Source organism: Sycon ciliatum, chromosome 4, assembly GCF_964019385.1.
Source record: "Sycon ciliatum chromosome 4, ocSycCili1.1, whole genome shotgun sequence".
NCBI classification, from domain to species: Eukaryota; Metazoa; Porifera; class Calcarea; order Leucosolenida; family Sycettidae; genus Sycon; species Sycon ciliatum.
In genome coordinates, this window is record NC_088646.1 from 14,455,983 (window position 1) to 14,481,705 (window position 25,723).

The 25,723-nt window shown below is 45.7% G+C and overlaps 1 long non-coding RNA gene across 2 annotated transcripts; it reads right to left on the reverse strand.

The window, feature by feature from the left end:
• Window positions 1-720: 720 nt before the first annotated feature.
• Window positions 721-17,746, reverse strand: LOC135813622 (uncharacterized). 2 transcript variants are annotated; one of them, XR_010553048.1, is made up of 9 exons: window positions 17,687-17,746; window positions 15,118-15,175; window positions 14,751-14,808; window positions 14,017-14,074; window positions 12,191-12,248; window positions 9,011-9,068; window positions 2,082-2,139; window positions 1,087-1,144; window positions 721-778 (listed from the first exon to the last, which is right to left on the reverse strand). It is a non-coding gene; the product is annotated as an uncharacterized LOC135813622 (long non-coding RNA). The 2 variants fall into 2 exon arrangements; XR_010553049.1 differs by lacking the exons at window positions 9,011-9,068; window positions 12,191-12,248; window positions 14,017-14,074; ... (1 more) ...; window positions 15,118-15,175; window positions 17,687-17,746 and adding an exon at window positions 8,368-8,427.
• Between the last annotated feature and the right edge of the window lie 7,977 nt (window positions 17,747-25,723).

Here is a 25,723-nt window from a genome sequence, read left to right on the forward strand (position 1 = left end):
CAACGAGATGAGGATGGTCATTGTCATTTACTTAGCTGCGAACGGGCAGAAAGGTGAGAAAATGTCGGACCTTTCAATTTCAACGTACCTCTCTATAACATGACCCAGCTGTAATTTCAGTGATCGCATTGGTTTGATTTTTGGTTTGCTTGTAGGGCGCTGGCACCCGCATTCAGTGAACCAGAAAATTTGGCAGTGCTGTGAATAGTTTAGTCGCAAAGTGAAGATTCACGGGTAAAAAGCCCCAAACTTCTAGATAGGTTCTTTTTCAGCTTTCAGCAGCCCGGGGCGAGTTCTTTAGAGAAATGTGGCTCTTTTTCATGGTGCTATTTTCTATGTCCAGCTACACAACAGGATGAGGATGGTCATTATCATTTTCTGAGCCGACATTTTCTCACCTTCATGCCTGTTCGAAGCTCAGAAATTGACAAAGACAATCCTCATCTTGTTGTGTAGCTGGACATAGACAAGGGCACAAAGAAGAACAGTCACATTTCTCTAAAGAACTCGCCCAGGGCTGCTGAAAGCTGAATAATAACCTATCTCAAAGTTTGGGGCTTTTTACCCGTGAATCTTAACTTTGCGACTAAACTATTCACAGCAGTGCCAAATTTCATGGGTCACTGAATGTGGATGCCAGCGCCCTACAAGCAAACCAAAAATCATATCAATGCGACCTCAAAGGTGAGCACAAATGGTCCAAATCCGACATTTTCTCACCTTTATGCCCGTTCGCAGCTCACAAAATGAAAATGACCATCCTCATCTGGTTGTGTAGCTGGACATAGACAAGGGCACCAAGAAAAACAGTCACGTATCTCTAAAGAACTCGCCCAGGGCTGCTGAAATCTGAATAATAACCTATCTCCAAGTTTAGGGCTTGGTACCCGTGAATCTTCACTTTGCGACTTAACTATTCACAGCAGTGCCAAAATGTCTGGGTCACTGAATGTGGGTGCCAGCGCGCTACAAGCAAACCAAAAATCAAACCAATGCGACCACTGACATTACAGCTGGCTCATGTATAGAGAGGTACGTCGAAATTGGAAGGTGAGCACAAATGGTCAAAATCCGACATTTTCTCACCTTTATGCCCGTTCGCAGCTCAGAAAATGACAATGACCATCCTCATCTGGTTGTGTAGCTGGACATAGACAAGGGCACCAAGAAAAACAGTCACGTATCTCTAAAGAACTCGCCCAGGGCTGCTGAAAGCTGAATAATAACCTATCTCCAAGTTTAGGGCTTGGTCCCCGTGAATCTTCACTTTGCGACTTAACCCTTTGTGTACGGACTGTACAACTTTCGATCCCCTGGGATCGAAACTTTTCAAGTTTTCAATCGATCATATCTCAGTCATTTCTGGGTTATTTCCAAAACCTAAATTATGTAGGTCGAAGAGAAAACCCCCAGCTGTTCATTGAAACGATCGCAGAAACACTTCTATGTGCGGTTCCAGAGTTACGAAGTTCGAAAGTCAAATCGCGGCAATTGTCGCTCAGTAGCCGCGTGCGCAGATTTGAATGAGGGATTTCCCCATCTTTCTCGGCATCCAGTGACGTAGAAACACATTCAAAATGGCAAACGGACTCGTGGCAGATTGTGAAATCTTTTGGAAGTAAAAATCAGTTGTTACAAGCAAGGAGAGCGAAATGGCTGATACAAGACGACTTCTGTTGGAATATTGGCGTTGCAACTAAGACGCTGGGTTGTAGCGCTGGAGTTTTGACCTTCGTGGTGGCAAGTGTGGGCTCAATGTGTTCCTCCTGCGACGAGCTTTCCAGGAAGCTCAAGATTGAAAAAATCGTCAAAAGGAGACCAAAGTTATGACCCGGAGAAATATGGAATTTGAGGCGAGTCGAGATCAAATTCAGTCTGCGTACATTTTTCAGTACATAAAGGGTTAACTATTCACAGCAGTGCCAACATTTCTGGGTCACTGAATGTGGGTGCCAGCGCCCTACAAGCAAACCAAAAATCAAACCAATGTGAGCACTGACATTACAGCTGGCTCATGTTATAGAGAGGTACGTTGAAATTGGAAGGTGAGCACAAATGGTCAAAATCCGACATTTTCTCACCTTTATGCCCGTTCGCAGCTCAGAAAATGACAATGACCATCCTCATCTGGTTGTGTAGCTGGACATAGACAAGGGCACCAAGAAAAACAGTCACATGAGCCCCAGCCAGCAGAAACCTGAACATGTGTAATTTTTTCAAAAATTATTTTTTTCCCTCGAAATTGTTTCTACACTATTAATCATTCAAGTTATCAAGTTTGGTGACAATCTGATAAACGAAAGCATGGAAAACAGAGTTTGAAGTCACACAGGTCAAGATTCAGTACAGTTTGCGCAGCATCCATGCCTAGTGACTCCATGCAAGTTGATCCTACAGTTTCTGATTGTGATGTGGAACAGGTACATGTAAGTAAATAGAATGCAAGTCAGGCTTGCCCTCTTGGTGCTGCAGGCATGAGTAGTTCAGAAGTGTGACGATATTCCGTATACATCACTACCTTCCTTACAACACCAGAGTGCAAAACGATGATTGGTGGCTGGCCTTCCAAATTGTGTTCAGGGACCTCTGTGCTGGCAGTTTGAGCGTTGTCTGAAAGCTTGCCATACTGATAGATGTACTAACCAATACCACTGACATCCACTCCCTTGCACACTTTCACTCAGACCATGATTTCAGCATAATTGTATTTCAATGATATGAGCGAATACTCGCGTTTTGTAGCACGTGAAGATGTTGCCCCAAAGCGTTCAGCTGGTTTGAGTTTTTAGGGATCCCCTTTCTCAGCACAGGCAGCAGCCAGCTTGGCATCGTCTGGCAAGGTAGAGTACTGATAATACTACGCTTGCAGTCTCTGTTTTGTACCGTGAGAATCCCTCCATCAGCGTCTGCAACATCATTGTTGTCGATGTAGAAATACGGATCGCTCAGCGGGTCGGCATTCAGCTTCTCCTTGCAGTCGCTATTACTCCAGCACTGACTATCGTCGCTGTAATGTTCTGGGACATTATTATTATTACAGTACTGGTCAAACCAAAGCACTAACAAAGACCAAACTAAAGACCAAGAACCAGGAACATAAAGCACAGAGAAAGGGAACAAAACAGATACACATATAAATATCGTACAAGATACTATAATAGTACAATACTATAATATAGTATTAACCAGGAGGCCTGCAACATCACATTCCTCCTTTTCTCGAAAGTCTACAACTACAGTCCATAGAAATACTGACCATAGCAAACTTCAACGTAGCATTTCAACAAACTAAATAAACCAAAATAGGCTGTCCAAAACGCGACGAATAACCAAAAGCGTTCTATCAATCCATGTCATAAAATATGTAAATATACAGTATAATGCAAGCTCATACATTGTTAGCCGAACGACCAGTCAAACACAACTGTCACACAGCCTAGTCAATGCAGAACAGAACAAGGGCCGGACAGGTTACTTAGCATTTCACGCTTAACCTGTCTGACCTGCGGGGCTCCGCACGATGCTGGGGTGCCTCTTGCACTTCGGGGCTAGGTTCAGCTGGATGCTGCTGCCGGAATGGTTTGGTGAACTGTACGTTCCTCCGCACAAGCTTCCCATCCGGTGCCTGAACCACTACTTGGTCCCCATTCCGACTAACCACCACATGAGGTTGGTGATGGAATGGTGTGTCGACCTTCGACCGTGTCTCCGAACGCTTTAGCAGTACTGAGTCACCTATCTGCGTTGACTGGCTTGTGGCATGGTTGGCGTCATCTGCAGAGTCACGCATACTCTGCTTACGCTCGCTGTCACGATCTCTGACGGCCTCGTTTGTCGCTGGTTCACCGAGGGCTGGTAACTTGCAGTGCACTTTGCGCCCAAACAATAACTCAGCTGGAGCAACTCCGGTGGTGCTATGTGGCGTTGAGCGGTATGCCATCAAGAATCGTTGAACCTCCCGCTTCCACGTCTTTCCTTCCGCATATGCAGCACGGATCACTTTCATCAGGGATCGATTTTGTCGCTCAACTTCACCGTTAGCTCTCGGCCACAGTGGTGTAGTACGAAGCTGTTGAACACCACACTCATGTAGAAACTTCGCAAACCCTTCCGAGTTGAAAGGTGGGCCATTATCCGTACGCAAACTCGTCGGGATACCGTGTCGGCTGAACTGGGCTTCAATCATCGGAATCACAGCTTCAGCTGATGTTGACTTGACCACATCTACTTCGAAATATCGACTGTAGTAATCCACGAGCACCACAATGTGCTCGCCAGACGGTAGTGGACCCAGCAAGTCAACAGCCAAATGCTGCCATGGCGCATCTGGAAGAGGAGTGGACTTGACTGGCGGTGCATTGGCTGGCGCTGCAACCACTTGGCAGGCATGACACGACTTGCAGAGCTTCTCGGCCTCGCTATCCATGCCTGGCCACCAAACCTTGGACCGTAGACGCTCTTTCGTCTTCACGATGCCCTGGTGGCCCTCATGTGCCAACTGCACGGTCTGGTGTCGCAACTCTGTAGGGATAACAATGCGTTGACCTCTGAGCACCACCTTGCCAACAACAGTCAATTCTCCTCAGACCTGACGGTATGCTGCTGGCAGACCATCCCAAGATCCGTCATGAAGGCACTTGCGAACAGCAGATAGCTCTTCATCTTCAGCTGAGCTACGTTCAATCGTTCTGATACCGATAGCGATGGGTGCTGCTGTCTGAGTGATAAGTCTAACCGACTCTTCATCACTGCTGATTCCTGGATCCGCCGCTGCAACGGGCAGGCGAGATAAAGCGTCAGCGATGTTCGTCTTTCCAGGAATGTGCTTGACTCGATAGCTGTACGGCTGTAGGCGCAGGACCCATCTCTCGATCCTGGCACTGGGCTTGGATCTTGCCGAATAAATCACTTCCAGCGGCTTGTGGTCGGTGCAGAGTGTAAACTCCCTGCCTAGCAGATAGGTGTGAAATCGTTCACACGCCCAGACAATACCAAGAGCCTCTCGCTCGGTCTGCGAGTACCTCCGCTCTACCGCTGACAGTGATCTGCTCGCATACGCAACTGGCCGCCAAACACCATCCTGCTTCTGGACAAGCACAGCTCCGAGCCCAACTGGACTGGCATCTGTCACTAACTCGATCGGCGCTTCAGCATCATAGTATGCCAGTGTTGAGCTGGACACCAGTAGTCGCTTCAGGTGGTCGAACGCTTGCTGTTGCTCTGTAGTCCACTTGAACTGAGCTCCCTTGACCGTGAGGCGACGCAGTGGCTCAGCAACTGTAGCAAAATCAGGGATGAATTTTGCACTGAAACCGGCTGTACCGAGGAAGCTTCTTACTTCCGACGCATTGCTCGGCCTGGATGCTTCTGCCAAGGATCGTATCCTTTCCGGAGTTGGCTGTATGCCCTTGTCAGATATCTGCAAGCCGAAGAACTCAATGGAGCTCTTAGCGAACTCACACTTTGCTGGGTTGACTGTGAGGTTGACCTGCTGCAAGCGATTCATCAATGCATGAACCCTCACATCATGCTGGTTCAGTGAGTCCGCATGTAGCAAGATATCATCAGCTCCGTTTCTGCAACCGGCCAAATCCTTGATCACATCGCTGATGATCTTCTGGTACAGCTCTGGTGCTGAACTTATACCAAATGGCAGTCGACGAAACCGGTACAACTTCCCATTTGCAGCAAAAGTTGTCAGGTAGCGGGACTCTTCTTCCAACTCTACTTGGTGAAATCCCCACTTCAGGTCAATCTTCGAAAACACCGTGCTGCCATTGACTTCATGCAGCAACTCCTCTGTTGTTGGCATCGGATGTCGTTCTCGGACGATGGCTTCATTGACCCGGCGTAAATCCACGCACAAACGGATGTCGCCATGCTTCTTTGGTGCTATCACAATTGGGCTTACCCACGGCGTCGGGCCCACAGCTTCTTCAATAATTCCTGATTGCTGTAACTCCTGAAGTTTTTCATCCACCTTGGTTTCATACGCATATGGTATCCTACGCTGGCGTTGGGCCACAGGTGGAACTTCAGAGTCTACATGAAGACGTGCTTGGTAGCCAATTAACTTGCCCACACCACTGAACACACCAGGATACTCATTCTTGATTTCATCGTTGATACTGGGGCTAGCTGTGGCGCTGCCAACTTGATTCACGTCAGGTAGCACCAAGGCCTTCAACTTGAGTGCAGTACTACGTCCCAGCAAGAACTCTCCATCTCCTCTGACGACGATCACTTCGTCCTCAGTGCGCTCTGAGCCGCATTGGAAAATTGCAGTAAACTTGCCGACGACATTCAGCTGGTGTGCTCCATACGCGAAAAGCTTCCTGGTGCACTTCGTCAAAGTGACACCGAGGCCTTGCAATTGCAGCTGGCCCAAAGTCGATTCTCCCAACAAGTTGCATGATGCTCCAGAATCGACTAGCACTCGCGTCGACACACCATTGAGGCTGACATCGATAGAGGCCTGTGTCAAATTACTTCCTCGCACTCCAAACACAAAATCGTCTACATCTTGAATTTGATTTGCCGAGTGATTTTCTTTTCTGTACAAACTTGCCTTTCCCGACGACTTGGGAGCGTGACGCGTGTTGCCTGTACGCTGTTTGTCACCTCCGTTGCATTTGGATGCGAAGTGACCGTTTATGCCACACTTTCTACACCTTTGGCCACGTGCAGGACAGTTCCGGTCGCGGGCGAAGTGGCCAACTTTTCCGCAGTTGTGACACTCTTGCTGGGGTACGCCGTGCACAGCATTCACACTTCCTGGTGCAGCTTCACCCGTACCGTACGAACTGGACCCATGCCCATCATGGCTTGCACTGTGACTTGCACTTGTCGATGTTGACATATCACGTGCGTGCTGCTCCGTTGTTTCATACTCGCGACCTTTTTTCAAGGCCACCGCCAAAGTGAGGTCGTCGACTTCTAACAATTTCTTTCTCAGGCGATTGTCCGATATCCCTATGAGCAGTTGGTCGCATACATGATCCTCCATGTCGGTGCCATAGTCACAGTATTTGCCTTGCCCAAGCAAACGGGTCGAAAACTGAGATACTGTTTCACCAGTCCGTTGTGACATCTGACGAAGCTTATAACGTTCGAACCTCTTGTTGGCCACGAACTCGAAAGCCTTGTCCAAAGCACTCACAGCTCGCTCGAATAAATTGTCGGTATCCTCATCTTCTGTTAGCGTTTCGAATTTCTCCTGTACTGGCATACCAGCCAAGTACAGCAACAGACTCCTCTGCCTCTTCGCGGATGTTATGTTCTGCCCATCCACATAGTACTGGAATGATCTCTTCCACCTGCGCCATCTTGCAGAAACTTCATGGGCAGGACCCTCGAGATCGAACGGCTCCAAAGCCGGGCCTACGCCTGTGAGCGCCATTGTCACTGAGGCCTACTCAGGTCATCTATATGACTATAACTATTAAATCTAGTTCATCTTCGTCGCCAATGTAATGTTCTGGGACATTATTATTATTACAGTACTGGTCAAACCAAAGCACTAACAAAGACCAAACTAAAGACCAAGAACCAGGAACATAAAGCACAGAGAAAGGGAACAAAACAGATACACATATAAATATCGTACAAGATACTATAATAGTACAATACTATAATATAGTATTAACCAGGAGGCCTGCAACATCACAGTCGCCACCAGTATCCAGTGTCGATTTTATGAGGGCTCTTCGTTGCTATGCATATTAGACTCGCCACTGCTGGACAAACTCAGCGAGATCGCCACCAAAGAAATAATTCCGATCGCGAACTAACTTTCAGCGCCGCTTCGTACAGGGAGTCTCACGCTGACAACTCTGGACCTAAGTCTTTGTCGCGACACCTGTCGCCATCGCTGTGTCTAAACTCAACCTCGGTGTGACGAGCTCTCACCTAGCGCTAAAATCAATTGACCGGAGACATTTGAAGACACTTGAAACTCCTTTGACAACAAAGACGCCCACTCGATCGAAAAAGAATCTTCAAAAGCCAGCTCACGGCGCGTCCCAAACTTTGACGTCACATTTTGATGATTGATATCAAGTACACAAGTGCTGGTTTTCGCTGGCCGGGGCTCACATATCTCTAAAGAACTCGCCCAGGGCTGCTGAAAGCTGAATAATGACCTATCTCCAAATTTAGGGCTTGGTACCCGTGAATCTTCACTTTGCGATTCAACTATTCACAGCAGTGCCAAAATTTCTGGGTCACTGAATGTGGGTGTCAGCGCCCTACAAGCAAACCAAAAATCAAACCAATGCGACCACTGACATTACAGCTAGATCATGGTATAGAGAGGTACGTTGAAATTGGAAGGTGAGACCAACTGGTCAAAATCCGACATTTTCTCACCTTTATGCCTGTTCGAAGCTCAGAAATTGACAAAGACAATCCTCATCTTGTTGTGTAGCTGGACATAGACAAGGGCACCAAGAAAAACAGTCACATTTCTCTAAAGAACTCGCCCAGGGCTGCTGAAAGCTGAATAATAACCTATCTCAAAGTTTGGGGCTTTCTACCCGTGAATCTTCATTTTGCGACTAAACTATTCACAGCATTGCCAAATTTCATGGGTCACTGAATGTGGATGCCAGCACCCTACAAGCAAACCAAAAATCATATCAATGCTACCACTAACATTACAGCTGGCTCACAAAATGAAAATAACCATCCTCATCTCGTTGTGTAGCTGGACATAGACAAGGGCACCAAGAAAAACAGTCACGTATCTCTAAAGAACTCACCCAGACTGCTGAAAGCTGAATGATAACCTATCTCCAAGTTTAGGGCTTGGTACCCGTGAATCTTCACTTTGCGACTTAACTATTCACAGCAGTGCCAAAATTTCTGGGTCACTGAATGTGGGTGCCAGCGCCCTACAAGCAAACCAAAAATCAAACCAATGCGACCACTGACATTACAGCTGGCTCATGATAGAGAGGTAAGTTGAAATTGGAAGGTGAGCACAAATGGTCAAAATCCGACATTTTCTCACCTTTATGGCCGTTCGCAGCTCAGAAAATGACAATGACCATCCTCATCTGGTTGTGTAGCTGGACATAGACAAGGGCACCAAGAAGAACAGTCACGTATCTCTAAAGAACTCGCCCAGGGCTGCTGAAAGCTGAATAATAACCTATCTCCAAGTTTAGGGCTTGGTACCCGTGAATCTTCACTTTGCGACTTAACTATTCACAGCAGTGCCAACATTTCTGGGTCACTGAATGAGGGTGCCAACGCCCTACAAGCAAACCAAAAATCAAACCAATGCGACCACTGACATTACAGCTGGCTCATGTTATAAAGAGGTACGTTGAAATTGGAAGGTGAGCGCAAATTGTCAAAATCCGACATTTTCTCACCTTTATGCTTGTTCGCAGCTCAGAAATTGACAAAGACAATCCTCATCTCGTTCTGTAGTTAGACATAGACAAGGGCACCAAGAAAAACAGTCACATATCTCTAAAGAACTCGCCCAGGGCTGCTTAAAGCTGAATAATAACCTATCTCCAAGTTTAGTGCTTAGTACCCGTGGATATTCACTTTGCGACTAAACTATTCACAGCAGTGCCAAAATTTCTGGGTCACTGAATGTGGGTGCCAGCGCTCTACAAGCAAACCAAAAATCAAACCAATGCGACCACTGACATTACAGCTGACTCATGTTATAGAGACGTACGTTGAAATTGGAAATCGAGACCAACTGGTCAAAATCCGACATTTTCTCACCTTTATGCCTGTTCGAAGCTCAGAAATTGACAAAGTCAATCCTCATCTTGTTGTGTAGCTGGACATAGACAAGGGGACCAAGAAAAACAGTCACATTTCTCTAAAGAATTCGCCCAGGGCTGCTGAAAGCTGAATAATAACCTTTCTCAAAGTTCGGGGCTTTTTACCCGTGAATCTTCACTTTGCGACTAAACTATTCACAGGAGTGCCAAATTTTATGGGTCACTGAATGTGGGTGCCAGCGCCCTGCAAGCAAACCAAAAATCATATCAATGCGACCACTAACATTACAGCTGGCTCATGTTATAGAGAGGTACGTTGAAATTGGAAGGTGAGCACAAATGGTTAAAATCCGACATTTTCTCATCTTTCTGCCCGTTCGCAGCTCACAAAATGAAAATGACCATCCTCATCTCGTTGTATAGATGGACATAGACAAGGGCACCAAGAAAAACAGTCACGTATCTCTAAAGAACTCGCCCAGGGCTGCTGAAAGCTGAATTCTAACCAATCTCCAAGTTTAGGGCTTGGTACCCGTGAATCTTCACTTTGCGACTAAATTATTCACAGCAGTGCCAAAATTTCTGAGTCACTGAATGTGGGTGCCAGCGCCCTACAAGCAAGCCAAAAATCAAACCAATGTGACCACTGACATTACAGCTGGCTCATGTTATAGAGAGGTACGTTGAAATTGGAAGGTGAGCACAAATGGTCAAAATCCGACATTTTCTCACCTTTATGCTTGTTCGCAGCTCAGAAATTGACAAAGACAATCCTCATCTCGTTGTGTAGCTGGACATAGGCAAGAGCACCAAGAAAAACAGTCACATTTCTCTAAAGAAGTCGCCCAGGGCTGCTGAAAGCTGAATAATGACCTCTCTCCAAGTTTAGGGCTTGGTACCCGTGAATCTTCACTTTGCGACTAAACTATTCACAGCAGTGCCAAATTTTCTGGGTCACTGAATGTGGGTGCCAGCGCCCTACAAGCAAACCAAAAATCAAACCAATGCGACCACTGACATTACAGCTGGCTCATGTTATAGAGAGGTACGTTCAACGTCAGGGGAAATAGCACGTCATAGTACATTTGAGATCAGCGGGAAGAAGATGACGACGTCCACTAATTTAGTATCTGTGCACACGAATCTGCTGTGTGTGTGACTCTGTGTGTCAGCTATGATATCATCTTCTGTGGTTCCATGCCTAGCATGTACGTCTGAACCATCCTGCAAAGTTTGAATGACGTAGGTTGAGCGATCGCTCCGCGAAACATACTTTTTGAAATTCGCTTCATAGTATATCTTCCACCATTGAAATTTCGAATTTCTTCAAACAAAGTGCTGAGAGGGGTGGCTTGCAACCTCGATATGGCTTGTTCCAGGCATGCTTTGGAGCCATCTTCTGTTGAAGTAGTGGCGGGGATCTGCCCTGCAACTGCTACAACAAAAAATGATTCGATCTGAGAAAGGGTGAGGCCGCGAATCTCGGTTGAATATTGAGTATTTCAAGCCTTTTCACGACGAAGATGGAGTTCTTTTTGGAGATGGACGTCGCGGCAAAGGACATGGTGTCCGACTTCTGGCGTCTGGTGAAGCCAGGTATCATTTGTCCAGTCAGGTCGGCAGCCTAACCGTCGGTAAGCTTGTGTTTGGATCCCGTTCTGCTCGATGTGGTAGATCACAAACAATTTGATATCGCACAAATTGATCATCGTGCGTACGGTATTTTTTATTCAGAAAACCCCAAAGTGTCTCTGTGTGGCCGTCCTATGCCACGAGAAAATCCAATCAGGCTCCTATGTCCTCTGCCTTCATGATTGAATGTCCACTTCGTTTGAACAACGAACACAACAATCGAGGACGGCTTTGCAATGAAAAAGACAGCTGAAAAATACAGCTATACTGGAGCTGAAAAAAAGAAGAAAAAAACGTGCTCAGGATGAGACTCGAGTGCACGCATACTCTCCGAGCAGGTGAAACGCAAATTTTTGTGAAAAATGCGTGTCACCGACCGACCAGTAATTCCGCCTGACGAATTGGAAGGTGAGCACAGATGGTCAAAATCCGACATTTTCTCACCTTTCTGCCCGTTTGCAGCTCTGAAATAGACAATGACAATCCTCAGCTCGTTGTGTAGCTGGACATAGACAAGGGCACCCAGAAAAAGACCCACATTTCTCTAAAGAACTCGCCCAGGCCTGCTGACAGATGAATAATAACCTATCTCAAAGTTTGGGGCTTTTTACCCGTGAATCTTCACTTTGCGACTAAACTATTCACTGCAGTGCCAAAACTTTCTGGGTCACTGAATGTGGGTGCCAGCGCCCTACAAGCAAACCAAAAATCAAACCAATGCGACCACTGACATTACAGCTGGCTCATGTTATAGAGAGGTACGTTGAAATTCAAAGTTGAGACCAAATGGTCAAAATCCGACATTTTCTCACCTTTCTGCCCGTTCGCAGCTCAGAAAATGACAATAACCATCCTCATCTGGTTGTGTAGCTGGACACAGACAAGGGCACCAAGAAAAACAGTCGCATAACTCTAAAGAACTCGCCCAATGCTGCTGAAAGCTGAATAATAACCTATCTCCAAGTTTAGGGCTTGGTAACCGTGAATCTTCACTTTGCGATTAAACTACTCACAGCAGTGCCAACATTTCTGGGTCACTGAATGTGGGCGCCAGCGCCCTACAAGCAAACCAAAAATCAAACCAATGCGACTACTGACATTACAGCTGGCTCATGTTATAGAGAGGTACGTTGAAATTTGAAGGTCAAAATCCGACATTTTCCCACCTTTATGCCTGTTCGCAGCTCAGAAATTGACAAAGACAATCCTCATTTCGTTGTGTAGCTGGACATAGACAAGGGCACCAAGAAAAACAGTCACATTTCTCTAAAGAACTCGCCCAGGGCTGCTGAAAGCTGAATAATAATCTATCTCAAAGTTTGGGGCTTTTTACCCGTGAATCTTCACTTTGCGATTAAACTATTCACAGTAGTGCCAAAATTTCGGGATCACTGAATTTGGGTGCCAGCGCCCTACAAGCAAACCAAAAATCAAACCAATGCGACCACTGACATTACAGCTGGCTCATGTTATAGAGAGGTACATTGAAATTGGAAGGGTAGCACAAATGGTCAAAATCCGACATTTTCTCACCTCACTGCCCGTTCGCAGCTCAGAAAATGACAATGACCATCCTCATATGGTTGTGTAGCTGGACATAGACAAGGGCACCAGATAAAACAGTCACATATCTCTAAAGAACTCGCCCAGGGCTGCTGAAAGCTGAATAATAACCTATCTCCAAGTTTAAGGCTTGGTACTCATGAATCTTCACTTTGTGATTAAACTATTCACAGCAGTGCCAATATTTCTGGGTCACTGAATGTGGGTGTCAGCACCCTACAAGCGAACCAAAAATCAAACCAATGCGACCACTGAAATTACAGCTGGCTCATGTTATAGAGAGGTACGTTGAAATTCAAAGTTGAGACCAAATGGTCAAAATCCGACATTTTCTCACCTTTCTGCTCGTTCGCAGCTAAGAAAATGACAATACCCATTTTCATCTGGTTGTGTAGCTGGACATAGACAAGGGCCCCAAGAAAAACAGTCGCATATCTCTAAAGAACTTGCCCAGGGCTGGTGAAAGCTGAATATTAACCTATCTCCAAGTTTAGGTGTTGGTAACCGTGAATCTTCACTTTGCGATTAAACTACTGACAGCAGTGCCAACATTTCTGGGTCACTGAATGTGGGTGCCAGCACCCTACTAGCAAACCAAAAATCAAACCAATGCGACCACTGACATTACAGCTGGCTCATGTTATAGATAGGTACGTTGAAATTCAAAGTCGAGAACAACTGGTCAAAATCCGACATTTTCTCACCTTTCTGCCCGTTCGCAGCTCAGAAAATTACAATAACCATCCTCATCTGGTTGTGTAGCTGGACATAGACAAGGACACCAAGAAAAACAGTTGCATATCTCTAAAGAACTCGCCCAGGGCTGCTATAAGCTGAATAATAACCTATCTCCAAGTTTAGGGTTTGGTACCCGTGGATCTTCACTTTGCGATTAAACTACTCACAGCAGTGCCAACATTTCTGGGTCACTGAATGTGGGTGCCAGCGCCCGACAAGCAAACCAAAAATCAAACCAATGCGACCACTGATATTACAGCTGGCTCATGTTATAGAGAGGTACGTTGAAATTCAAAGGTGAGCACAAAATAATGGTCAAAATCAGACATTTTCTCACCTTTCTGCCCGTTCGCAGCTCAGAAAATGACAATGACCATCCTCATCTCGTTGTGTAGCTGGACATAGACAAGGGCACCAAGAAAAACAGTCGCATATCTCTAAAGAACTCGCCCAGGGCTGCTGAAAGCTGAATAATACCCTATCTCCAAGTTTAGGGCTTGCTACCCGTGAATCTTCACTTTCCGGTTAAACTATTCACAGCAGTGCCAAAATTTCTGGGTCACTGAATGTGGGTGCCAGCGCCCTACAAGCAAACCAAAAATCGAAGCAATGCGACTACTGACATTACAGCTGGCTCATGTTATAGAAAGGTACGTTGAAATTAGAAGGTGAGACCAACTGGTCAAAATCCGACATTTTCTCACCTTTATGCCTGTTCGCAGCTCAAAAATTGACAAAGACAATCTTCATCTCGTTGTGTAGCTGGACATAGACAAGGGCACCAAGAAAAACAGTCACATTTCTCTAAAGAACTCGCCCAGGGCTGCTGAAAGCTGAATAATAACCTATCTCAAAGTTTGGGGCTTTTTACCCGTGAATCTTCACTTTGCGATTAAACTATTCACAGCAGTGCCAAAATTTCTGGATCAATTAATGTGGGTGCCAGCGCCCTACAAGCAAACAAAAAATCAAACCAATGCGACCACTGACATTACAGCTGGCTCATGTTATAGAGAGGTACATTGAAATTGGAAGGCGTGCACAAATGGTCCGAATCCGACATTTTCTCACCTTACTGCCCGTTCGCAGCTCAGAAAATGACAATGACCATCCTCATATGGTTGTGTAGCTGGACATAGACAAAGGCATCAGGAAAAACAGTCACATATCTCTAAAGAACTCGCCCAGGGCTGCTGAAAGCTGAATAATAACCTATCTCCAAGTTTAGGGCTTGGTACCCGTGAATCTTCCCTTTGTGATTATACTATTCACAGCAGTGCAAACATTTCTGGGTCACTGAATGTGGGTGTCAGCACCCTACAAACAAACCAAAAATCAAACCAATGCGACCACTGACATTACAGCTGGCTCATGTTATAGAGAGGTACGTTGAAATTGGAAGGTGAGACCAACTGGTCAAAATTCGACATTTTCTCACCTTTCTGCCCGTTCGCAGCTCACAAAATGAAAATGACCATCCTCATCTCGTTGCGTAGCTGGACTTAAACAAGGGCACTAAGAAAAACAGTCACATATCTAAAAAACTCGCCCAGGGCTGCTGAAAGCCGAATAATAACCTATCTCCAAGTTTAGGGGTTGGTAACCGTGAATCTTCACTTTGCGACTAAACTATTCACAGCAGTGCCAAAATTTCTGGGTCACTGAATGTGGGTGCCAGCGCCCTACAAGCAAACCAAAAATCAAACCAATGCGACCACTGACATTACAGCTGGCTCGTGTTATAGAGAGGTACATTGAAATTGGAAGGTGAGCACAAATGGTCAAAATTCGACATTTTCTCACCTTTCTGCCCGTTCGCAGCTCAGAAATTGACAATGACCATCCTCAGCTCGTTGTGTAGCTCGACATAGACAAGGGCATTAAGAAAAAGAGCCACATTTCTCTAAAGAACTCGCCCAGGGCTGCTGATAGATGAATAATAACCTATCTCAAAGTGTGGGGCTTTTTACCCGTGAATCTTGACTTTGCGACTAAACTATTCACAGCAGTGCCAAATTTTATGGGTCACTGAATGTGGGTGCCAGCGCCCTACAAGCAAACCAAAAATCAAACCAATGTGACCACTGACATTACAGCTAGCTCATGTTATAGAGAGGTACGTTGAAATTCAAAGGTGAGCACAAATGGTCAAAATCCGACATTGTTTCACCTTTCTGCACGTTCGCAGGTCAGAAATTGACAAAGACAATCCTCAATTCGTTGTGTAGCTGGACATAGACAAGTGCACCCACAAAAAGACCCACATTTCTCTAAAGAACTCGCCCAGGGCTGCTGAAAGCTGAATGATAACCTATCTCCAAGCCTAGGGCTTGGTACCTGTGAATCTTCACTTTGCGACTAAACTACTCACAGCAGTGCCAAACTTTCTGGGTCACTGAATGTGGGTGCAAGCGCCCTACAAGCACACCAAAAATCAAACCAATGTGACCACTGACATTACAGCTGGCTCATGTTATAGAGAGGTACGTTGAAATTGGAAGGTGAGCACAAATGGTCAAAATCCGACATTTTCTCACCTTTCTGCCCATTCTCAGCTCAGAAAATGAAACTGACCATCCTCATCTCGTTGTGTAGCTGAACATACACAAGGGCACCAAGGAGAAGAGCCACGTATCTCTAAAGAACTCGGCCAGGGCTGCTGAAAGCCGAATAATAACCTATCTCCAAGTTTAGGGGTTGGTAACCGTGAATCTTCACTTTGCGACTAAACTATTCACAGCAGTGCCAAAATTTCTGGGTCACTGAATGTGGCTGCCAGCGCCCTACAAGCAAACCAAAAATCAAACCAATGCGACCACTGACATTACAGCTGGCTCGTGTTATAGAGAGGTACATTGAAATTGGAAGGTGAGCACAAATGGTCAAAATTCGACATTTTCTCACCTTTCTGCCCGTTCGCAGCTCAGAAATTGACAATGACAATCCTCAGCTCGTTGTGTAGCTGGACATAGACAAGGGCACCAAGAAAAAGAGCCACATTTCTCTAAAGAACTCGCCCAGGGCTGCTGATAGATGAATAATAACCTATCTCAAAGTGTGGGGCTTTTTACCCGTGAATCTTGACTTTGCGACTAAACTATTCACAGCAGTGCCAAATTTTATGGGTCACTGAATGTGTGGGTGCCAGCGCCCTACAAGCAAACCAAAAATCAAACCAATGTGACCACTGACATTGCAGCTAGCTCATGTTATAGAGAGGTACGTTGAAATTCAAAGGTGAGCACAAATGGTCAAAATCCGACATTGTTTCACCTTTCTGCACGTTCGCAGGTCAGAAATTGACAAAGACAATCCTCATTTCGTTGTGTAGCTGGCCATAGACAAGTGCACCCACAAAAAGACCCACATTTCTCTAAAGAACTCGCCCAGGGCTGCTGAAAGCTGAATGATAACCTATCTCCAAGTCTAGGGCTTGGTACCTGTGAATCTTCACTTTGCGACTAAACTACTCACAGCAGTGCCAAACTTTCTGGGTCACTGAATGTGGGTGCAAGCGCCCTACAAGCAAACCAAAAATCAAACCAATGTGACCACTGACATTACAGCTGGCTCATGTTATAGAGAGGCGCGTTGAAAATGGAAGGTGAGACCAACTGGTCAAAATCCGACATTTACTCACCTTTATGCCCGCTCGCAGCTCAGAAAATGACAAAGACAATCCTCATCTCGTTGTGTAGCTGGACACAGACAAGGGCACCAAGAAAAACAGTCACATTTCTCTAACGAATTCGCCCAGGGCTGCTTAAAGCTGAATAATAACCTATCTCAAAGTTTGGGGCGTTTAACCCGTGAATCTTCACTTTGCGACTAAACTATTCACAGCAGTGCCAAATTTTCTGGGTCACTGAATGTGGGTGCCAGCGCCCTATAAGCAAACCAAAAATCAAACCAATGCGACCACTGACATTACAGCTGGCTCATGTTATAGAGACGTACGTTGAAATTCAAAGGTGAGCACAAATGGTCAAAATCCGACATTTTCTCACCTTTCTGCCCGTTCGCAGCTCACAAAATGAAAATGACCATCCTCATCTGATTGTGTAGCTGGACAAAGACAAGGGCACCAAGAAAAACAGTCACATATGAGCCCGGATCAGCGAAAACCATCACTTGTGTTTGATATCAAGTTGATCAAAAAGTGACGTTGAAGTCGAGCGAAAGAAAAGTCGCGGACCTAAAACAACTACCCATCACCTTTCTGTCTTTCTTGTCACTAGTCTTTCTTTCCGCCTGACAAGCCCGTGTTTGTTTGTTTGTCAGTGACTAGCTAGCTAGGCAAGCCCCAGGCAAGTGAGGAGACTTGGCTGGCGAATAGGTACGATCGCAAGGCGCGAACATCGCACGCGCATCGATCGTCGTTGACGTCAATCACGACACGACATTTTTTGGTGATGACTGGGATGGCAATTGCTCATCAAGCTTGGCTTGGACGAGATATTATCTCCAAAGAACTCGCCCAGGGCTGCTGAAAGCTGAATAAAAACCTATCTCCAAGTTTAGGGTTTGGTACCCGTGAATCTTCACTTTGCGACTAAACTATTCACAGCAGTGCCAAAATTTCTGGGTCATTGAATGTGGGTGCCAGCGCCCTACAAGCAAACCAAAAATCAAACCAATGCGACCACTAACATTACAGGTGGGTCATGTTATAGAGAAGTACGTTGAAATTCAAAGTTGAGCACAAATGGTCAAAATCGGACATTTTCAAACCTTTATGCCCGTTCTCAGCTCAGAAAAAGACAACGACCATCCTCATCTTGTTGTGAAGCTGGACATACACATGGGCACCAAGAAAAAGAGCCACGTATCTCTAAAGAACTCGCACAGGGCTGCTGAAAGCTGAATAATAACCTATCTCCAAGTTTAGTGCTTAGTACCCGTGGATATTCACTTTGCGACTAAACTATTCACAGCAGTGCCAAAATTTCTGGGTCACTGAATGTGGGTGCCAGCGCCCTACAAGCAAACAAAAAATCAAACCAATGCGACCACTGACATTACAGCTGGCTCATGTTATAGAGACGTACGTTGAAATTCAAAGGTGAGCACAAATGGTCAAAATCCGACATTTTCTCACCTTTATGCCTGTTCGCAGCTCAGAAATTGACAAAGACAATCCTTATCTCGTTGTGTAGCTGGACATAGACAAGGGCTCCAAGGAAAACAGTCACATTTCTCTAAAGAACTCGCCCAGGGCTGCTGAAAGCTGAATAATAACCTATCTCAAAGTTTGGGGCTTTTTACACGTGAATCTTCACTTTGCGACTAACCAATTCTGAACAGCAGTGCCAAAATTTCTGGCTCACTGAATGTGGGTGCCAGCGCCCTACAAGCAAACCAAAAATCAAACCAATGCGACCACTGAAATTACAGCTGGCTCATGTTATAGAGAAGAACGTTGAAATTGGAAGGTGAGACCACCTTGTCAAAATCCGACATTTACTCACCTTTATGCCCGTTCGCAGCTCAGAAATTGACAAAGACAATCCTCATCTCGTTGTGTAGCTGGACATAGACAAGGGCACCGAGAAAAACAGTCACATTTCTCTAAAAAACTCGCCCAGGGCTGCTTAAAGCTGAATAATAACCTATCTCAAAGTTTGGCGCTTTTTACCCGTGAATCTTCACTTTGCGACTAAATTATTCTGAACAGCAGTGTCAAATTTTATGGGTCATTGAATGTGGGTGCCAGCGCCCTACTAGCAAACCAAAAATCAAACCAATGCGACCACTGACATTACAGTTGGCATGTTATAGAGAGGTACGATGAAATTCAAAGGTGAGCACAAATGGTCAAAATCCGACATTTTCTCAACTTTCTGCCCGTTCGCAACTCACAAAATGAAAATGACCATCCTCATCTGGTTGTGTGGCTGGACATAGACAAGGGCACCAAGAAAAACAGTCACATATCTCTAAAGAACTCGACCAGGGCTGCTGAAAGCTGAATAATAACCTATCTCCAAGTTTAGGGTTTGGTACCCGTGAATCTTCACTTTGCGACTAAATTATTCACAGCAGTGCCAAAATTTCTGGGTCACTAAATGTGGGTGCCAGCGCCCTACAAGCAAACCAAAAATCAAACCAATGCGACCACTGACATTACAGCTGGCTCATGTTATAGAGAGGTACGTTGAAATTGGAAGGTGAGACCAACTGGTCAAAATCCGACATTTTCTCACCTTTCTGCCCGTTCGTAGCTCAGAAATTGACAAAGAAAATCCTCATCTCGTTGTGTAGCTGGACATAGACAAGGGCACCAAGAAAAACAGTTACGTATCTCTAAAGAACTCGCCCAGGGCTGCTGAAAGCTGAATAATGACCTATCTCAAAGTTCGGGGCTTTTTACCCGTGAATCTTCACTTTGCGACTAAACTATCCACAGCAGTGCCAAATTTTATCGGTCACTGAATGTGGGTGCCAGCGTCCTACAAGCAAACCAAAAATCAAACCAACGCGACCGCTGACATTACAGCTGGCTCATGTTATAGAGACGTACGTTGAAATTCAAAGGTGAGCACAAATGGTCAAAATCCGACATTTTCTCACCTTTCTGCCCGTTCGCAGCTCACAAAATGAAAATGACCATCCTCATCTCGTTGTGTAGCTGGACATAGACAAGGGCACCAAGAAAAAGACCCACATTTCTCTAAAGAACTCGCCCAGGACTGCTGAAAGCTGAATAAAAACCTACCTCAAAGTTTGGGGCTTTTTACCCGTGAATCTTCACTTTGCGCCTAAACTATTCACAGCAGTGCCAAATTTTATATGTCACTGAATGTGGGTGCCAGCGCACTACTCACAAACCAAAAATCAAACCAATACGACTACTGACATTACAGCTGGCTCATGTTATAGAGAGGTACGTTGAAATTGGAAAGTGAGCACAAATGGTCAAAATCTGACATTTTCTCACCTTTCTGCCCGTTCGCAGCTCAGAAATTGACAAAGACAATCCTCATCTCGTTGTGTAGCTGTACATAGACAAGGGCACCAAGAAAAAGAGCCACATTTCTCTAAAGAACTCACCCAGGGCTGCTGAAAGCTGAATAATAACCTATCTCCAAGGTTAGGGCTTGGTACCCGTTAATCTTCACTTTGCGACTAAACTATTCACAGCAGTGCCAAACTTTCTGGCTCCCTGAATGTGGGTGTAAGCGCCCTGCAAGCAAACCAAAAATCAAACCAATGCGACCACTGACATTACAGCTGGCTCATGTTATAGAGAGGTACGTTGAAATGGGAAGGTGAGACCAACTGGTCAAAATCCGACATTTTCTCACCTTTCTGCCTGTTCGCAGCTCATAACTTGACAAAGACAATCCTCAACTCGTTGTGTAGCTGGACATAGACAAGGGCACCCACAAAAAGGCCCACCTTTCTCTAAAGAACTCGCCCAGGGCTGCAGAAAGCTGAATAATAATCTATCTCAAAGTTTGGGGCTTTTTACCCGTGAATCTTCACTTTGCGACTAAACTATTCACAGCATGGCCAAATTTTAAGGGTCACTGAATGTGGGTTCCAGCGCCCTACTAGCAAACCAAAAATCAAACCAATGCGACCACTGACATTACAGCTGGCTCATGTTATAGAGAGGTACGTTGAAAGTAAAAGGTGAGCACAAATGGTCAAAATCCGACATTTTCTCACCTTTCTGCCCGTTCGCAACTCACAAAATGAAAATGACCATCCTTATCTGGTTGTGTAGCTGGACATAGACAAGGGCACCAAGAAAAACAGTCACATTTCTCTAAAGAACTCGCCCAGGGCTGCTGAAAGCTGAAAAATAATCTATCTCCAAGTTTAGGGCTTGGTACCCGTTAATCTTCACTTTGCGACTAAACTATTCACAGCAGTGCCAAAATTTCTGTGTCACTGAATGTGGCTGCCAGCGCTCTACAAGCAAACCAAAAATCAAACCAATGCAGACACTGACATTACAGCTGGCTCATGTTATAGAGAAGTACGTTGAAATTGGAAGGTGAGACCAACTGGTCAAAATCCGACATTTTCTCACCTTTCTGCCTGTTCGCAGCTCAGAACTTGACAAAGACAATCCTCATCTCGTTGCGTAGCTGGACATAGACAAGGGCACCCAGAAAAAGACCCACATTTCTCTAGAGAACTCGCCCAGGGCTGCTGAAAGCTGAATAATAATCTATCTCAAAGTTTGGGGCATTTTACCCGTGAATCTTTACTTTGCGACTAAACTATTCACAGCAGTGCCAAATTTTATGGGTCAATGGATGTGGGTGCCAGCGCCCTACAAGCAAACAAAAAATCAAACCAATGCGACCACTGACATTACAGCTGGCTCATGTTAAAGAGAGGTACGTTGAAATTCAGCCCTCACCATCGTCTACACGGATTTCAAAAGCGTCGACCTCCATTTTGAAAACATGGTGGCTGGCCGCGCTACCCGTAGGCGCACGTGCCCCCCACGTGTCTTAGCGCGAGCTTCGAGCTAAAGTAGTAAAGATCATATCGCCCACTCATTTCCCTGTGTTTCCCCATTTCTTCGAACTCGCTCAGCTTTTGCTTCGCTTGTGCTTCAGCTCCATGCTGTAGTCTGAGTTTAGTTCTTTTGTCTTCTTCCAGCAGAATACTGCAAACTCTACAGCGCGTCGAGCTTCTCCTAGAAGAGTTTTTTTTGCGTCGAGATAGAGTGTCGATCGTTTCAGTCCTATCTTGCCGTCGTCTCATGAGCGCCCGAAAGCAACAGTATCTATTTTCTTGGCGTTCCATTTTCTGGCGAACTCATTCACCTACTACTTCTTCCTCTATGAAAGCTTCAGGTGCCTGAGTTCTCCCACTAGCGACAATCATGCCTTGGAAAGGAACAGGATATTCCTAAGGTACACTGTATGTACAGCCAGTGCAGTTATGTCAGTGTACTGCACTGCAAAAAGCTACAGCATGCACTGCGCGTAGTTGTTGTTTGTTTTGTCGAGAAAGAATCTCTTTCGCACTCGCGCGGGCCGCGAGGGCGCAGCACGGAAAGGGGTCTATTGAATTCATTTCTTGGTCGATTTTGACAACCAATACGTCGTTGTTTTTCTTTTTTCACTGGCTATCCTTTCTCCGCTTCCGAATTGCGATGCCGTCCACCTGGAAAGCCTTGAAGTGAAATGAGTGGAGGTCGATTTTGGAGGTAATTTTCGGCCAAACGGCAATCAAATCGAAAAATTCGAAGCGGACGATCTGTTGGTATCTATCGAAAGAAGACGTTGGTCCATAAAAAATCTTTGGAAACTACACCGTATGAACCAAGGAATTACGGTAAGTTTGAGAATTTTGGTGCATTAGCTGTACGCTGATTGGTCGATTAGCGCGACCGTTGACAAACGGGCCAGTGACGCTTTGTACAGCGTTGGTGAGGGCTGAAATTGGAAGGTGAGACCAACTGGTCAAAATCCGACATTTTCTCACCTTTATGCCTGTTCGCAGCTCAGAAATTGACAAAGACAATCCGCATCTGGTTGTGTAGCTGGACATAGACAAGGTCACCTACAAAAAGACCCTTCTTTCTCTAAAGAACTCGCCCAGGGCTGCTGAAAGCTGAATAATAACCTATCTCCAAGTTTAGGGCTTGGTACCCGTGAATCTTAACTTTGCGACTAAAGTATTCACAGCAGTGCCAAATTTTATGGGTCACTGAATGTGGGTGCCAGCGCCCTACAAGCAAACCAAAAATCAAACCAATGCGACCACTGACATTACAGCTGTCTCATGTTATAGAGAGGTACGTTGAAATTGGAAGGTGAGACCAACTGGTCAAAATCCGACATTTTCTCACCTTTCTGCCCGTTCGTAGCTCAGAAATTGACAAAGACAATCCTCATCTCGTTGTGTAGCTGGACATAGACAAGGGCACCAAGAAAAACAGTCACATTTCTCTAAAGAACTCGCCCAGGGCTGCTGAAAGCTGAATAATAACCTATCTCAAAGTTTGGGGCTTTTTACCTGTGAATCTTCACTTTGCGACAAAACTATTCACAGCAGTGCCAAATTTTCTGGGTCATTGATGGTGAGTGCCAGCACCCTACAAGCAAACCAAAAATCAAACCAATACGACCACTGACATTACAGCTGGCTCATGTTATAGAGACGTACGTTGAAATTCAAAGGTGAGCACAAATGGTCCAAATCCGACATATTCTCACCTTTCTGCCCGTTCGCAGCTCACAAAATGAAAATGACTATCCTCATCTGGTTGTGTAGCTGGACATAGACAAGGGCACCAAGAAAAACAGTCACGTATCTCTGAGGAACTCGCCCGGGGCTGCTGAATGTTGAATAATAACCTATCTCCAAGTTTAGGGCTTGGTGCCGGGGAATCTTCACTTTGCGACTAAACTATTCACAGCAGTGCCAAACTTTCTGGGTCACTGAATGTGGGTGCCAGCGCCCTACAAGCAAACCAAAAATCAAACCAGTGCGACCACTGGCATCACAGCTGGCACATGTTATAGAGAAGTACGTTGAAATTCAGGGCTCACAGTAGGCATGCAGGATCGACAAAAGCGTCGTGCGAGGGCGGGTTTGGTGCACGTGAGTCGCGTGACCCCGGGAGAGTACCGATCGTGTACATCCCACGCATCCAAAACAGAACAGAAAAGAGAAAGAACCAGAGTTGTACTTGTAGCCTGTTCTCGTAGTTTTAGAGCCGATGTTCGCGATATTTTGGAGGAGAAGGCGAAGCGCAACCTGTGCTAGTCCCAGTAAAAACAACATGCCATGTTCGACCAAAAGCTGATCCTACAATGAGCGATCGTGATGATTCCACAGGTAAGAAGACAAACAAACGAGTCAGAGCTCGCCAGGCAGGTAACGCCGAGAACATGATGATACCACACGGAGCTGGTGATCGAATGGAGGTAAACGGGACCAGCAAATCCACCAGGCGTATGTCGAGGGCCACTGAAGACCAGGTTTCCCAGGGTGCCAGTTCCTCCATGATGGCGAAATGCGCTGCCACAAGAACTCCAGCGAGAATGAAAGCACAGCAACCAACGCCGCGGGCGAACTGAGGAGAGAACACTGAACAATCTGTGCACAATGATTTTCTCTTCGACGGCACGCGTTGCCGTTCTGCTGCATGCATGCGTTTTTCTTGTTGTTTGATCTTCACACATTTTCGCGCAAGCGGTTGCGCGCCGCTGGGACTCGGGGTTACTAAAATCAGTACAGAGCATCTCCCCCTTGGTCGATTTGGACAATCTATGGCTCAAAATTTTCAGGAGACCCTGGCAAAGAAATTTACCGAGACGTTTTTGGATACTCCTTTCGAATGCTGTACTATATCTCACGAAGTTTACGCATATGCTCTGGCATACCCGTGTGAGTAATGAAAATTTGTTTCGGTAAATCTTTTGGAACACCTGTCATCTGTGCCTGGGCCAAGTCCCAGCTTCGTAGAACCTGGCTGAAGTGCTGCTAACTCCTTCAAACACCCCCTACTTCGAGCAAAAATCCGACAAAATGCTGACTGCTGATTGGCCAAGCTGGCATTTTGGAGCACGTGCACCGCCCCCATCTAATCGACGCTTTTCTACGCAACTGTGAGCCCTGAAATTGGAAGGTGAGACCAACTGGTCAAAATCCGACAATTTCTCACCTTTCTGCCTGTTCGCAGATCAGAACTTGACAAAGACAATCCTCATCTCGTTGTGTAGCTGGACATAGACAAGGGCACCCAGAAAAAAGACCCATATTTCTCTAAAGAACTCGCCCAGGGCTGCTGAAAGCTGAATAATAATCTACCTCAAAGTTTGGGGCTTTTTACCCCGGAATCTTTACTTTGCGACTAAACTATTCACAGCAGTGCCAAATTTTATGGGTCACTGAATGTGGGTTCCAGCGCCCTACAAGCAAACCAAAAATCAAACCAATGAACTTACAGCTGGCTCATGTTATAGAGAGGCACGTTGAAATTCAAAGGTGAGCACAAATGGTCAAAATCCGACATTTTCTCACATTTCTGCCCGTTCGCAACTCACAAAATGAAAATGACCATCCTCATC